We start from the raw sequence: 17710 nt of genomic DNA, 5'->3' as shown, positions 1-17710 counted from the left end.
GCCACCTTGAGTGAGTGGCAGTTGTGTGGAGGAAAATGCCTTGTTGATGTCAGAGGTCGTAGGAGAATGGGCAGACTGGTCTGAGATGATAGAAAGGCAACAGTAACTCATGTCAATATGGACCAAAATCTCTGAGGAAATTTCCAACACCTTGTTGAATCTATGCCATGAAGAATGAAGGCAGTTCTGAAGTCTAAAGGGGGTCCAAACCGGTACTAGCAAGGTGGCCAGTGTGTGTATTTCAGGAGTATAAACCACTTGCCGTCCCGCCCAGAGTACTTTTACTGTGGGTGGGCGGCACAGCCAGGCTCAGCAACATAAATATGTTGCCTGGGACATGCGCCGATCCTGTGATTTCAGTGCTCGGAGTTGTGACTACAGTTGGGATTGTTCTTTTATGTTATGTTCTCTTTAGAGCCGGGGAATGCCCAAAGTTTTTCTTAAAAAAATATATATGTATATATTGCACTAGTCTTATGTTGCCCTCTTTAATTTTATATTTAAAAAAAACATCAATGAAGTTGTATTACTCAGATGGGTACAATATTTTGGGCCGATATTTTACAGTTTATTTGCTCAGTAAACCCAATTTCTGTCCCTCGAAACGTGGCCGTTTGTCTCCTGGGCTTGGTTAACCATCTAGCCTTTTCTAGGAGCTCTAGAATGTTTCTAGTCTGGGTCACGTATAGGTCAAACAGATCTTTGTTAGGTTATACCTATATATCCTTCTAAAACATTTAACAGGTAAAATTGCCCAAAGTTTACCTCAACCTATTGAAATATGATCTCTTCATATCTTCCGTTAAATTTAATTAATCTTTTTTTTTTTGTCTATCCCATTATGCCTAGATGATATTTGATGTCCATTATATCCTCTACAACTGTTTTGGACGTGTAAGCCAATTAAGATCTTTTTTTAGGTCATTTTCTCCTAGCTCCGTGAGTTTTCACATCCAGGATGAACCCTTGAGTCCCATATATATGTATACAGCCCCAAGTCCAATCTTTAACAAACTCGTGCAGACTCCACCTCCGCAACATGCAGACTCCACCTCCGCAACATCGCCAAAATCCGCACGTTCCTAACTCCAGAAACCACTAAACAGCTCATCCACTCCGTCATCATATCACGACTCAACTACTGCAACTCCCTCCTCACTGGCCTGCCTCACCGCTGGCTATCCCCGCTTCAGTCCATCCTGAATACGGCTGCCAGACTCATTCACCTTTCCAACCGCTCCATCTCCGCCACCCCCCTCTGCCAATCCCTCCACTGGCTTCCGATTGCGCAACGGATCAAATTCAAAATCCTAACACTGACGTATAAAGCCGTCCACCATACTGCCCCGAACTACATCACTGACCTAATATCCAAGTACCGCCCAACACACACACTCCGCTCCTCACAAGACCTCCTTCTCTCTAGTTCCCTGGTCTCCTCCTCCCATGCCCGCCTCCAGGACTTCTCCAGGGTGTCACCCATCCTCTGGAACTCCCTGCCCCAACCCATCAGATTATCACCTACTCTCCTCTCCTTTAGGCGCACCCTGAAAACCCATCTCTTCAGGGAAGCCTACCCCACCCCCTGCTAACTTGCCGACCTCCTCCACTCTTCCTACCACCCCATCCCCCACAGCTATCTCCTCCTCTGCCACCATCCCCTCCCTCCTAGATTGTAAGCTCGAAAGAGCAGGGCCCTCAATCCCCTCATGTTTTGCAATGTTTTGTTATTGTTCTGTCCCCCATTGTATTGTACAGTGCTGAGCGAACTATTGGCGCTTTATAAATACTGTATAATAATAATACTGTATAATAATATATATATATTTGATTAAATACCTTGTATTGGATATATTAAAGTTGTTTGGTAATTGAACAATTTTCCTTTGATATACCTTTAGACTGCCATGGCGGTAGAAATTTCCTCAAAAAATATCCCCTGAGGAAGCCCATGAGGGCGAAACATGTAGGGAGTAACTACATTTACCTAACCAAGTTTGAATCTCAGCTGGTATTCTTAGAACTGAAATTGTTTTTATGTTTCTGTATTGTTTCCTTTCTTGTGTTTAAGAAAAATTATATAACTTTTTGATGTTTGGTATTCATGTTCATGCACCCTGAAAGTCCCATCTTCTCTTTGGAATATTTGGTTAACCATCTAGCCTTTTCTAGGACCTCTAGAATGTTTCTAGTCTACTTCTGCTCTATGCTAGACATATCTCTGCCACAAAACGTTCCATACATTATCTATATCAGTGATCTTGTTAACTTGTGATCTGCCCAACTTTTTCTGTTCATCAGCTCTCATTGTTAGTGTATTTTATAACCCCCCCCCCCCCCAAGACGATTCCTCTTCTTCCAATGTGGCCCAGGAAGGACAAAAGTTTGGACACCCCTCTGCCCTAAGTGGCCTCAAACGGTTGGTGATCTGTTTGGACTGTCCATGTGAATTTCAAGAAAGTAGTGCCAAAAAATACAGCAGGAGTGCCGACAATTTCTTCACTTTTGTATAAGCAATTTCTGAAAATTCTGTAAATGCAACCTTTGTTCATGTTTCTGTAAATGAATAAAAGAAAACTAAAAAAATAATGAGAGGGGATACCCAGAAGACATAAACAGTTCTTTAAAGTAACAAAAACCTGTATAAACCAACATTGTCATGCAAGTGCTGGCATCACAAGCTACTTGTACCTATGTTTTTCAATCCTCTCTTGGAGCACACTAGAAACCCCCTGCTGACAGTATGCAAATACCACGCTTCTTACAGCTTCGGCACATCTCCGCGCTTCTCACAGAAATGTGGGGGTGGCAAATATTGCGACTTTTTTGGAAGTTGGTATTTGCATAGTGAGACCATGGTGGCTCAGAAACACGCTTAAAGTGACCCTGTGACAACATTATACTTAACAGCCCTAATGTATCACCTAAAGGGTATAGTGACACTGACCTACTTGTGGGGGGGTTAGGAAGATTTTTTTTTTAACACTAATTGCTTTTACACTCATACACTCTTAATCGCTTCTCGGCCTTTTGGCTAAGATCAAGTGTAGTATCTGTTCTTATCAGTGTCCAGTGGGGGCGCTCCACCATCATTCTAGCTTTGCGGGGATGACTGGTTGTATAGTACCCCTGCTGGTATGATGGGGGTCCTGATGGCTAGTACAGGCTGGAACAGAAACCGAGGCGCCCACAGGCTGCTGGGGCCCTGGAGTAATTCCCCCCTGGAAAACCGGAGGGGCCCAGTTCCTCCTGATTTGAGCGGATCTACCTTGTCTGGCCAGGGGCCGGGGAGGCAGAAAGTCCGCGAACCAGTGCCCCCTGAGTGGTCGTCTTAGGGGTGCTCTTAGTAACATTTGGGTGTGGGACCCCAGCGTGTGAAAAGGCACATGGTCACTGCGTTCAAACACTTTTCCTGCACTGCGCCTTTTTGGCTAAGTTCTGGGCAATTTTTGCTACGGGCCTCAGGGCCTGGCCAGTGCACAGTCTGCATGACCACTTATTTACTTAATTTATTTCTTCTCCCACGTTTGTCACTTTTTTGTGTGTTTTATTTTTCACAGGATGGAGGGTGTGGGTCCTCTGGCCTACCCTGAAGTCTAGGGGGAGGATGTGTGGCCTTTTGGTTCCTTCCTCCCCTGTCCCTAGGGGGTTTTCTCTCCGGGAGAGCCCCCCCCGACCAAGTACTATGTGGCTGGCCACAAGGAACGGTGGTCCACCAGGCCTTTTGGCTAGGTGGACCAAATGGGAACCTTGTCCCTGTCAGGAGCTTCGTGCCCCGGGGGATCAGGGTAGCAGTCCAGCCCCTTTAGGGGTAGGACAAAAGCACACCCCTAAGTGCACTTTTTTGTGTGGTTTTGCACTTGCACTTTTTTTGTGAACACTTACAGGTTTTTTCGTTATAGTTGCACATTTGCGGACTTAAAAAAAAAAAAAATCTGGGAAAAAGTAGGGGTTTTATGGGTGGGAAATGTCAGACAAATTTGCATATTTTTGAATAATCAGAACACTCTAATGTGAACCAAGGAGTATGCAAATTAGGTTGCCCATGGTCCTTTGCAAATGGATCAGAACACTCTCCCTAATGTGCAACAATGACAAAACAACGACACTCTTGCGCCTCACGGGATCAGGGTAGAGAACCTACCCCCGGGGGGGGGGGAACAAAGCACACCCCTAAGTGCACTTTTTCGTGTTGGTTTTGCACTAGCGAGTTTTTTGTTCATGTACGGGTTTTTTGTTCTTCGCACGTCCGTGGACTTGATAAAAAAAAAAAATCTATTCTTATCAGTGTCTAGTAGGGGTGCTCCGCCATCATTCTTGGTGAGGATGGTTGGCTCTATAGTACCCCTGCTGCTATGATGGGGGCTCTGAAGGCTAGTACTGGCTGGAACAGATTCACTTTCATTTGACACCCCAAGTGTCTGTGTATTCTTTTTACCACCTGCAGAATGATTTTTAAGGGTGGTCACAGGCCTTCCCTTGTACCCAATCCAGCACACTCTCCTGGGCACTGGAGGTGTTAAAGAGCTTAATCCATCAGCACTAAGTCTGGTGCTACGAGAAGAGGTTCCCATTTTTTTGAGGATCACACTTAGTGCCACTACCAATGCAAGACGGCAAGTGGGCTGTTGTCAGCACGGCAATGGGTTCATGTCCGCTGCCCCCTTGCCAAAGAGACACCAATCAACCTTCCTCGGTAAGGGGGCATTGTAACGGAACCCTCCCAGCCTGCGCTGAGTACTTCCGTTAGAATACCGCTTCCCCGTCTGAACACCGACCACAGACACCACAGCCGACCATACAAGACTAGACACCAGTCTTGAAGTAAACCAGGAAATAGACTATTTTAACACAGATGCAAGATATATACACTCAAGGGAACAACCCCCCCTGCATAATGACACAGGGAGGGGCAATCTACATTTAGCAACAAGAGACACATCAACAGACAGTCCCATCAGGAGGGAGGGCTGCTGGAGACACGCCCCCACCAAGCCAATACACAAACACATACATCCCATAATAGTTTTCTCCCAAGCCACACAATAGAACAATGGGATGCAACCACATGGCATTAAACAATCTATAACCCCCACCCCAATATTAGGACAGATCACCCTGTACCCCTAACAGGCACAGGGTGACTTACACATAAGAGAGATATGGGGAGCCGAGACAGGGGTCTCCCCACCTCTCCAAAGTGAGCTGGGTCCCATGGGCCCCCCACCCAAAGTGACTCCCGTCACAGGCATGCATTTAATTTTCAATATAGCACTAAAGTGAAAACAATTAACCCTTCGAGTGCTAAAACTAGAAAGAAAAAAAAAAGGATACTTTCAGCACTATGGAGAGCTCCGGCTGCTATATTCCCTGAATCCCTGATAAGAAGCAGCTAGCGTCCTTTAAACAGTCCCTGCACTCTTGCCAGCTGTCACATTTACATCATTATAAATATGACGAATGTGACCAGAACTTGGGCTTCCAGGTAGGTACCCTTCAAAGAGGTCACAGGACTCCTCACAACAATGCTTTCTTCTTCCCTCCTCTCCATAAGGACAGTACCACCTTGGTTTAGGCATCATTTATGATCAACATCTACTTGTGGACTGAGATGATGGCTCACAGGTGACCAGACAATATAAAGGACCGAGCTTTGTTTTTCTCAGAAAAGCAGTAAAATAGATCAACAGTAGGCCCCTCCCAGCAACAACAGACCCCCGCCAGCAATAAAGGATCTCCCAGCAGCCATAAACAATAGAACCCTCCCTCAACAGTAGGTCCCTCCCAGCAACAATTGACACCCTCCCCCAACATAAGAAGCCCAGCAGCAATAGATTCCCCCTCAACAACAGTAGACCCCCCCTGCAACAAAATACCTCCCCAGTAACCAAAAGCAGAAATCACCCCAGAAACAATAGAGCACACCAGCAACAATAGATCTGGCAGCCAGCAACAATAGATCACTCCCTCAACAGTAGACTCCCCCCAGGAACAATTGCCCAATCAGCAACAATAGATCCTCCTCAACAACTGTAGACTCCCCTGCAAAAAAATACCTCCCAAGTAACCATAGATCAATCCCAGCAACAACAGACCTCTCACCAGGAACAATAGATCTCCCAACAGCCAGCATCAATAGACCCTCCTGCAGCCAGCAACAATAGACCCTTTCCTCAACAGTAGATATCTCCCGGCCAGCAACAATAGACCTTCCTAGGCCCTCCATAGGCCCCTCCAAAGCGACAATAGATCCCCCAGCAACTAGCATCAATAGACCCTCAACAGTAGATCCCTCCCTTATGTCAGCAGTGGGCAGTCTTATATACCCCCCCTCCCCCAGAGAGTGGCAGGCCATGACGTCAGCGCTGTACTATAGCAGGGCTTAAAATTTCAAATCCTGAGCTACTAGCCAGGCCTTAGAGTTACTCGCCACCAACAAACACACACAGAGACACCTGTACACACACACAGACATGTACATACACACACACACAGAAACATGTACACACACGCACAGAGACACATGTACACACACACACACATACAGACACCTGTATACACACACAGGCATTTACAGACACACATACACACAGATATATGTACATACACAGACATACACACGCACAAACACATGTATATACATACAGACACATGTACATACATACACAGACACATTTGCATACATACACAGACACATGTACATACATACACAGACACATTTTCATACATACACAGACACATGTACACACAGACACATGTACGTACATACAAACACACACACACATACATGTACATACAGACAGACACATGTACAGATAAACACATGTACATACACACAGACACATGTACAATTGTACATGTATACACAGACACACAAACACATCTACACATACACACAGACACCACCACCCACCCCCCACCTATAAAAAGTTGCAGTACTTCGTTGTTCACTCACAGAGCTGGGTACTGCACTATAGGGGGAGGCAGAGAGCACAGCACACACTCCTTCCTTTGCTTTCACTGCGCTCAGCTATTAAACACAGTGCCAAAGACAGATCCGAGCCTGCTCAGCAAGACGGCCCTGGGGGACACACTTGCCCCCACCATAATTTCCACTCGCCATTGGCGAGCAGGTGAGTGGAAATTTCAAGCTCTGCTATACTGTACTGTTAGCCCAGGATAGGAAGGACTTATTACTTGACTAGATCATTCAGCAGACTGTAGTTGATAGTTACACCATCATATTTTTTAAAGGGCTCCCTCTGTAAATTAATTAAAAGGTTTCCTAAAACTGCCTGGGCTCACGTTAAAACAGTAGCAAACTGGCAAAAAAAAAAAAAAATCCCCTGCATTTCATATTGGCACATTATGAAAGACTTACCTTAGAATGAAGCTCCGAATGCTTGATTGGTCAAGACGCGATGACGTCGCTCTGGAGCATGCATGTGGGAGTCTTGGCCGCTGCACACAGCTCTGAAGGAACGGTATGGATATGTCATTCCTTCAGAGCCCAGGCACCAGTGACGTTTTCAGTTGCAGGGACAATGAATATCTCCTACACAGTGCATGTTTAGAAGATATTCCTTTTACCTGCAAGTAAGCTTTATTATACACTTACCTGTAGATACAAGTGTTGTACCGGAACCGCCCCAGCCTGCGCTGAGTACTTCAGTTAGAATACCGCTTCCCCGTCCGAACACCGACAACAGACACCACAGATTTGAAGTAAGCCAGAAAGTAGACTAGTTTATTTGAACACAGATACAAGATATATACACTCAGGGGACAGTCCCCCCTCCCTGCATAATGACACAGGGCGGGGCAATCTACTTTTAGTAACAAGAGACACACAGGTATTCAAACTTCACACCAGCAGACAGTCCTATCAGGAGGGAGGGCTGCTGGAGACACACACCCCCACTAAGCTATTACACATAAACACATACATCCCATAATAGTTTGCTCCCAAGCCAGACACACAATAGAACAATGGGATGCAACCACATAACACCAAACAATCCACAACCCCCCCCACCCCACCTATCTCCTAGACATGTCTACACAATATTAGGACAGATCACCCTGTACCCCTAACAGGCACAGGGTGACTTACACATAAGAGGGATATGGGGAGCTGAGACAGGGGTCTCCCCACCTCTCCAAAGTGAGCTGTTTTCCATGGGCCCCCCACCCAAAGTGACTCCCGTCACAAGTGTCCAGTGGGAGTTTACTTCCACTTTAAATGGGTTGAATGACGCTGGCGGCTGGTTCAACCTAAAAGAGGAGCAGTGTTGGAGTGTACACAAGGAGCGTACCCTAGAGGAGGTCAATATTGCTGGGAAAGCTGCTCTGGATCGCACTGGATTCCTGTCGCATTTGATTCTTTGCAGTGCATTTTGAGTCCATTCATCTTTTATGTGCTCAAATCGCACCGCAAAGGTATCAGCACTCAGTATTGGTGAGTACTTCACCTAAAGTATCGGTACTCATACTCGTCGGTATAAAACCGGAATCAGTGCAACCCTAATATATATATATATGAGGATATATATATACAGGATATATATATGCAGTACAGGTTAGGTAGGATGTATTACACCATCATATATATATATATATATATATATATATATATACCTATCCTGTGTGTATATATACAGTCAGGTCCATAAATATTGGGACATCGACACAATTCTAACATTTTTGGCTCTATACACCACCACAATGGATTTGAAATTAAACGAACAAGATGTGCTTTAACTGCAGACTGTCAGCTTTAAGTTGAGGGTATTTACATCCAAATCAGGTGAACGGTGTAGGAATTACAACAGTTTGCATATGTGCCTCCCACTTGTTAGGGGACCAAAAGTAATGGGACAATTGGCTTCTCAGCTGTTCCGTGGCCAGGTGTGTGTTATTCCCTCATTATCCCAATTACAATGAGCAGATAAAAGGTCCAGAGTTTATTTCAAGTCTGCTATTTGCCTTTAGAATCTGTTGCTGTCAACTCTCAAGATGAGATCCAAAGAACTGTCACTATCAGTGAAGCCATCATTAGGCTGAAAAAACAAAACAAACCCATCAGAGAGATAGCAAAAACATTCGGCGTGGCCACAACTGTTTGGAACATTCTTAAAAAGAAGGAACGCACCGGTGAGCTCAGCAACACCAAAAGACCCGGAAGACCACGGAAAACAACTGTGGTGGATGAGCGAAGAATTCTTTCCCTGGTGAAGAAAACACCCTTCACAACAGTTGGCCAGATCAAGAACACTCTCCAGGAGGTAGGTGTATGTGTGTCAAAGTCACCAATCAAGAGAAGACTTCACCAGAGTGAATACAGAGGGTTCACCACAAGATGGAAACCATTGGTGAGCCTCAAAAACAGGAAGGCCAGATTAGAGTTTGCCAAACGAAATCTAAAAAAGCCTTCACAGTTCTGGAACAACATCCTATGGACAGATGAGACCGACATCAACTTGTACCAGAGTGATGGGAAGAGAAGAGTATGGAGAAGGAACTGCTCATGGTCCTCAGCATACCACCTCATCAGTGATCATGGTGGTGGTAGTGTCATGGCGTGGGCATGTATGGCTGCCAATGGAACTGGTCCTCTCGTATTTATTGATGATGTGACTGCTGACAGAAGCAGCCGGATGAATTCTGAAGTGTTTCGGGAATATTATCGGCTCATATTCAGCCAAATGCTTCACCACTCATTGGACGCTTCACAGTGCAGATGGACAATGACCCAAAGCAGACTGCAAAAGCAACCTAAGAGTTTTTTAAGGGAAAGAAGTGGAATGTTATGCAATGGCCAAGTCAATCACCTGACCTGAATCCGATTGAGCATTTCACTTGCTGAAGAGAAAACTGAAGGGAAAATGCCCCAAGAACAAGCAGGAACTGAAGACAGTTGCAGTAGAGGCCTGGCAGAGCATCACCAGGGATGACACCCAGCGTCTGGTGATGTCTATGCGTTCCACACTTCAGGCTGTAATTGACTGCAAAGGATTTGCAACCAAGTATTAAAAAGTGAAAGTTTGATTTATGATTATTATTCTGTCCCATTACTTTTGGTCCCTTAACAAGTGGGAGGCACATATGCAAACTGTTGTAATTGCTACACCGTTCACCTGATTTGGATGTAAATACCCTCAAATTAAAGCTGACATTCTGCAGTTAAAGCACATCTTGTTCGTTTCATTTCAAATCCATTGTGGTGGTGTATAGAGCCAAAAATGTTAGAATTGTGTCCATGTCCCAATATTTATGGTCCTGACTGTATATATATATATGATAGGTGGGACGTATTACTTGACTAGATCATTCAGCAGACTGTAGTTGATAGTTACACCATCATATTTTTTTTAAGGGCTCCCTCTGCATTTTAATGATAAGGTTTCCTAAAACACGGAGTCAGATATAAAGTACCGAGGGGACTGCAGTGAGCGGTTTTCTATACTTGTATTCTTGCCACATTGGATTCTATTACCTGCTAGTCTCTTGGTAGACTTCCTTTGTTGTTGGACCGAGAGTACATGTTATTTATACAGTATATGTACTGTATATGATTTATTTTGTGCTTAATGCCATACCAGGATACCACAGCTAATGTCATGGGAGAATTAATTACATCTATTTTAGGTTAAGTGGCCTCATAATACAGATTTTGAAGACATGAAATTGCATAAATAGTCTCCCATAAGGGGTTCAGTTTAAACTGTGGTTCATTCAACCACCCAATTATGTCTATCGTGGGCAATATCAAGATAAATGCATTGAACTATGGAGGGCAAATTGTGTTTTTTGCTGTTTTTTGTTTTTTTTTACTATTTTGACCCGTGTTCATTTAAAAAAAAAAAAAGTAGTTGTACTGTAAATAAAAAGTATACATTTTATTCTCTAATTTGTCTCATTTGATGTTATACTAACATTATGTTTCTAGTACAAAGCATCCAAAGTTATTTGCAAATTTATAAAAGTTGTTTCTTTTTCAATGTTGCACATTTTTTTAAGCAACACTGAAAAAATAACATAAAAAAAATTAAAGAAAACAAAAACAAACAAAAATAATATTGATAAAAATAAAAAAAAATAGCTGAAAAGTAATAGCTATGCAGATAGGAGGACTGATTAGGGTTAACTAAGGGTTAATAGGAGGTTAACACCTTCCCGCCCCGCCCCGCCTATAGCAGATTGACAGCTGGGCGGGACACTCCTCCTGGTGACTGGGCATCATATGACGTCCTGTCAAAACGAACCACTCACGCGGCAGCGGGGCCCCACAGCGACGTGATCTGTCAATGTCTGTGTCCACGGTACACAGCCTATGACGTATCACTACACCAGTCCGTTGCCGGTGTCATGTGACCGCTGTGACCAATCACAGCAGATCACGTCTATTGTATACAATGGATGGCTTTCTGTCATTCCATCCATTGTATACAATTATGTTGTTAGCTGAGACTGGTCAAGGCAGTCACATGACACAGACAGGGCCAATCACAGCTCATCTGTATCATGTGATCAGCTTTGCCCAATCACAGCTAATCACAACAAAAGACTGAATGAATCAGTTTCATTCAGTAACAATGATTGCAAATATCAATGAAATACATCGGTATTAACAATCATAATGTGTTAAAAAAAAAAAAAAATCCTGATCACTCGCCCAGAGTAGCTCAGTGTTAATATGGTAACATTGTATTGCTTTGATCACAGTGTATTGAAAAATAAAATAGTAAAAAAAATAAAAAATGTAATAAAAAATAATAGAAACATTTTAAAAAAAATACAAATTCAATTATTATTATTATTATTCTCACCAAAGAAATGTAGCAGAATACATTTTAACCTAAATTTATGAAGAAATGTTATTTATTTGCAAAATTTTATAACAGAAACGTGCAGTTTTCTTTTTCAAACGTTTCAGCTGTTTTTTGTTTTATTTAGCAAAAAATAAAAAACTCAGTGGTGATTAAATACCACCAAAAGAAGCTCTATTTGTGTGAAAAAAATGATAAAAATTTCATATGGGTGCAGTGTTGCATGACTGCGCAATTGTCATTCAAAGTGCAACAGCGCTGAAAGCTGAAAATTGGCTTGGGCAGGAAAGGGGTATAAGTGCCCGGTATGCAAGTGGTTAACCTCTTGGCGCCGGCAGAACGCAAATGTTCAGCCTCCCGGCGTCTGGGCCTAGACGCCGAGCGGCCGCACATTTGTGTTCTATTAAAAAAAGACATATGTGCCGAGAGTGTGCACCCTGCACGCTCCCAGCATACATGTCAGGTACTCACGGAAAGGTCCCGATTTATTCTTTTGATTGGGACCTTTCCCGATCATGTGACCGCCGTGATGTCGTGTCATGGCGGTCACATGACTCTAAACCCTGCCCCGCCTCCCGGCTTCTGAAACCCATAAAGGGCCAGGAGGCGCCGGCGCCAAGGGGTTAAATAAGAAGACAATTTACATTTACATTGAAAAACAAATTATATTTGTAAAGTTCCTTTGACTGATGTCACACCTTCGAAATGAATGAAATCCCACCTACTTATATGAATGAAATAGTAAATACAGTGAGAATACTTTGTTATGTTGTATTTAATCCGTGATACTTGCAGTCTGTCTGAATGTGTCATTTTACACAACAGCTGCTGCATTTTGACATCTGCTCCTGCTGTGTGATACAAAGTAATTCCTGGCTGTCATTTTGACAGCCAGTACTTGCTGGTAATAGCAGCGGGGGAATGGTGGCAGGGTAGAGGAGTTGGGCATAAAAGTTTTTATTTTTACATTTTGTAGGACGTATCTTTTATGTTTTGAATTCTCAAGTGGTTAAGGAGTACAAACTGTTAACTTAGGAAAGCGGATGTTAATAATTGTGAATAAGGTGGAGCTATGTTCTCATTGAATATCCCGCCATGTGCCAAAAAAAAAAAAAACATTTTTTTTAATGTCACTTGCGCATGACTGAACAGAGGTTCACTTTATTTATTAACCTTCACTTTGCAGTTTTTACTACTTTGGTAAATCAGCCTCCAATCAGGTGCTATGAGTTCCTGCAGGTAAGCATTGGAGCTCTTTATTGATTAAGGCGACAAGCACAGAGTGTATATGTGTATCCAGGACTATTATTCTCAGAAAATAGGTGCAGGTACTCCCCCCTTCTGAGTCAATCCTTGTCTCTGCACCCTGCCCACCTCCAAGCACCGTCACTTGGTTCCACCCCCTACCCACCTCCAAGCACCGTCCCTTGGTTTCACCTCCTACCCACCTCCGAGCACTGTCCCTAGGTTTCACCCCCTACTCACCTCCGAGCACCGTCCCTTGGTTTCACCCCCTACCCACCTCCGAGCATCGTCCCTGGGTTCCACCCCCTACACACCTACGAGCATCGTCCCTTGGTTCCACCCCCTACCCACCTCCGAGCATTGTCCCTTGGTTTCACCTCCTACCCACCTCCAAGCACCGTCCCTTGGTTTCACCCCCTACCCACCTCCGAGCACCGTCCCTTGGTTTCACCTCCTACCCACCTCCGAGCACTGTCCCTAGGTTTCACCCCCTACTCACCTCCGAGCACCGTCCCTTGGTTTCACCCCCTACCCACCTCCGAGCATCGTCCCTGGGTTCCACCCCCTACACACCTACGAGCATCGTCCCTTGGTTCCACCCCCTACCCACCTCCGAGCATTGTCCCTTGGTTTCACCTCCTACCCACCTCCAAGCACCGTCCCTTGGTTTCACCCCCTACCCACCTCCGAGCACCGTCCCTTGGTTTCACCTCCTACCCACCTCCGAGCACCGTCCCTAGGTTTCGCCCCCTACTCACCTCCGAGCACCGTCCCTTGGTTTCACCCCCTACCCACCTCCGAGCATCGTCCCTTGGTTCCACCCCCTACCCACCTCCGAGCATTGTCCCTTGTTTTCACCTCCTACCCACCTCCAAGCACCGTCCCTTGGTTTCACCCCCTACCCACCTCCAAGCACCGTCCCTTGGTTTCACCCCCTACCCACCTCCAAGCACCTTCCCTTGATTCCACCCCCTACCCACCTCCGAGCACCGTCCCTTGGTTTCACCCCCTACCCACCTCCGAGCACCTTCCCTTGGTTCCACCCCCTACCCACCACTGAGCACCGTCCCTTGGTTTCACCCCCTACCTACCTCTGAGCACCGTGCCTTGGTTCAACCCCCTACCCACCTCTGGGTACCCACTGCAACAAAATACAACCACAGCAACAATAGATCCACCCCAGGAACAATATACCCCCAGCATCAGCAAACCTCCTGGCAGTCAGCAACAATAGATCCGTCCCTCAACAGTAGATCTCCTCCAGCAACAACTGGCCACCCATCAACCTTAGACCCTCCCCTTAGCAACAATAGACCCCTCCCTCAAAGAAAGATACCCCCAGCGACAATAAAGCAGCCAGCATGAATAGACCCTCCAGCACACCACAGTAGCTCCCTTATCATTACATGCTTTTGATGCTAGAGGTACCAGAACTGCATTCCCCCCCCCTGTTCCCCCTGAAAAAATGCTGTGTGTGTTCTCAAGAGACAAGATTAATACAACAGACATACTGCTCGTCAGATAAGACCTTTGTCAAGTCGGTGGTCATAATATCTACCTATCTACCTACCTACCTACCTACCTATCTACCTACCTACCTACCTACCTATCTACCTACCAATCTATCTATCTATCTATCTATCTATCTATCTATCTATCTATCATCTATCTGCCTGCCTGCCTGTCATTCAAAAAAATAAAAATCCCAGCAGTGAATAAATACCACCAAAATAAAGCTTTATCTGTCTCAAAAAAAATGCTAAAAAATGTCATATGGGTAAAGTGTTGCATGGCCGCGCAATAGTCATTCAAAGTGTGATAGCGCTGAAAGCTGAAAATTGTCCGGACTGGAAGGGGATGAAAGTGTCCGGACTGGAAGGGGGTGAAAGTGTCCGGACTGGAAGGGAGGGAAAGTGTTCGGACTGGAAGAGGGGGGGAAGTGTCCGGACTGGAAGGGGGGGGGGGAGTGTCCGGACTGGAAGGGGGTGAAAGTGTCCGAACAGGAAGGGGGTGAAAGTGTCTGGACTGGAAGGGGGTGAAAGCATCCGGAATGGAAGGGGGTGAAAGTGTCCGGACTGGAAGGGGGTGAAAGTGTCCGGACTGGAAGGGGGGGAAAGTGTCCGGACAGGAAGGGGGGGAAAGTGTCCGGACTGGAAGGGGGGAAAGTGTCCGGACTGGAAGGGGGTGAAAGTGTCCGGACTGGAAGGGGGTGAAAGTGTCCGGACTGGAAGGGGAGGAAAGTGTCCGGACTGGGGGGGGTGAAAGTGTCCGGACTGGAAGGGGGTGAAAGTGTCCGGACTGGAAGGGGAGGAAAGTGTCCGGACTGGAAGGGGGTGAAAGTGTCCGGACTGGAAGGGGGTGAAAGTGTCCGGACTGGAAGGGGGTGAAAGTGTCCGGACTGGAAGGGGGGGGGAAAGTGTCCGGACTGGAAGGGGGTGAAAGTGTCTGGACTGGAAGGGGGGGAAAGTGTCCGGACTGGAAGGGGGTGAAAGTGTCCGGACTGGAAGGGGGTGAAAGTGTCCGGACTGGAAGGGGGGGAAAGTGTCCGGACTGGAAGGGGGGAAAGTGTCCGGACTGGAAGGGGGTGAAAGTGTCCGGACTGGAAGGGGGTGAAAGTGTCCGGACTGGAAGGGGAGGAAAGTGTCCGGACTGGGGGGGGTGAAAGTGTCCGGACTGGAAGGGGGTGAAAGTGTCCGGACTGGAAGGGGAGGAAAGTGTCCGGACTGGAAGGGGGTGAAAGTGTCCGGACTGGAAGGGGGTGAAAGTGTCTGGACTGGAAGGGGAGGAAAGTGTCCGGACTGGGGGGGGGGAATGTGTCCGGACTGGAAGGGGGGGAAAGTGTCCGGACTGGAAGGGGGGGAAAGTGTCCGGACTGGAAGGGGGGGAAAGTGTCCGGACTGGAAGGGGGTGAAAGTGTCCGGACTGGAAGGGGGGGGGAAAGTGTCCGGACTGGAAGGGGGTGAAAGTGTCTGGACTGGAAGGGGGTGAAAGTGTCCGGACTGGAAGGGGGTGAAAGTGTCCGGACTGGAAGGGGGGGGAAAGTGTCCGGACTGGAAGGGGGTGAAAGTGTCTGGACTGGAAGGGGGGGAAAGTGTCCGGACTGGAAGGGGGTGAAAGTGTCCGGACTGGAAGGGGGTGAAAGTGTCCGGACTGGAAGGGGGGGAAAGTGTCCGGACTGGAAGGGGGGGGGAGTGTCCGGACTGGAAGGGGTTAAGAATTGCTTGTATGTCACAGAACAGCACGACATGACTATGGTAGCTAAGCCGTATACTATGAAGTGTACAATACGCTTTTTAATTTTTTTTTTTAAAAAGTATACAACACCTTATGGCTGAAAGTCATTCTGCAGTCAAACATTACTATGTAGTCCCGCCTCCTACACGCTGCAAGGGTTAATAACTGCCTATTTAGTCCAGGGGGTAAAGGAACAAATACTTGCCTCATTCCGCACTTGCAGAGGCTTCCTCCTCCCCATACTGGGGTGGCCACCTCATCCCTATAAATCCGAACACATATTCATTGCACAGGTTCTGGGGCTGGTAAGGCACTAGGTGAGTTTAATTACCACCTTCATCAGCCACAGAACCCGTGTCATTCATATGTGTTCTCAGCCATGTGTTCTGAGCCAATCACAGCATAGCCAACACAGCTGTCATCACCAGGAGATCTGTGATTGGCTACAGCTAATCACATGGTACAGGGTGCTGTTATTGGCTCAGGTGCCATGTGATAACTAGGAGAGAATCGCAGCATAGTCAACACAGCTGTCATCACTAGGGATCTTTGATTGGCTACAGCTAATCACATGGTACAGGGTGCTATGATTGGCCTAGGTGCCATGTGATAGCTGTGAGCCAATCACAGCATAGCCAACACGGCTGTCATAACTAGGGATCTGTGGTTGGCTACAGCTAATCACATGGTACATGGTGCTGTGATTGGCCCAGGTGCCATGTGATAGCTGTGAGCCTATCACAGCATAGCCAACACAGCTGTCATCACTAGGGATCTGTGATTGGCAACAGCTAATTACATGGTACAGGGTGCTGTGATTGGCCCAGGTGCCATGTGATAGCTGTGAGCCAATCACAGCATAGCCAACATAGCTGTCATCACTAGGGATCTGTGATTGGCTACAGCTAATCACATGGTACAGGGTGCTGTGATTGGCTCAGGTGCCATGTGATAGCTGTGAGCCAATCGCAGCATAGTCAACACAGCTGTCATCACTAGGGATCTGTGATTGGCAACAGCTAATTACATGGTACAGGGTGCTGTGATTGGCCCAGGTGCCATGTGATAGCTATGAGCCAATCACAGCATAGCCAACATAGCTGTCATCACTAGGGATCTGTGATTGGCTACAGCTAATCACATGGTACAGGGTGCTGTGATTGGCTCAGGTGCCATGTGATAGCTGTGAGCCAATCGCAGCATAGTCAACACAGCTGTCATCACTAGGGATCTGTGATTGGCTACAGCTAATCACATGGTACAGGGTGCTGTGATTGGCCTAGGTGCCATGTGATAGCTGTGAGCCAATCACAGCATAGCCAACACAGTTGTCATCACTAGGGATCTGTGGTTGGCTACAGCTAATCACATGGTACAGGGTGCTGTGATTGGCCCAGGTGCCA

General features: G+C 46.3%; 1 pseudogene; it reads left to right on the top strand.

The window, feature by feature from the left end:
• The first annotated feature begins 3014 nt into the window (after nucleotides 1-3014).
• Nucleotides 3015-3177, top strand: LOC149434365 (U2 spliceosomal RNA; annotated as a pseudogene).
• Nucleotides 3178-17710: the final 14533 nt, after the last annotated feature.

Source organism: Staurois parvus, unplaced genomic scaffold (genome assembly GCF_062004578.1).
Source record: "Staurois parvus isolate SC_StPar_1 unplaced genomic scaffold, SC_StPar_1.0 ptg001764l, whole genome shotgun sequence".
Classification (NCBI taxonomy): domain Eukaryota; kingdom Metazoa; phylum Chordata; class Amphibia; order Anura; family Ranidae; genus Staurois; species Staurois parvus.
The sequence above is the reverse complement of the archived record's forward strand: the minus strand, read 5'-3'. Positions and strand labels throughout refer to the sequence as shown.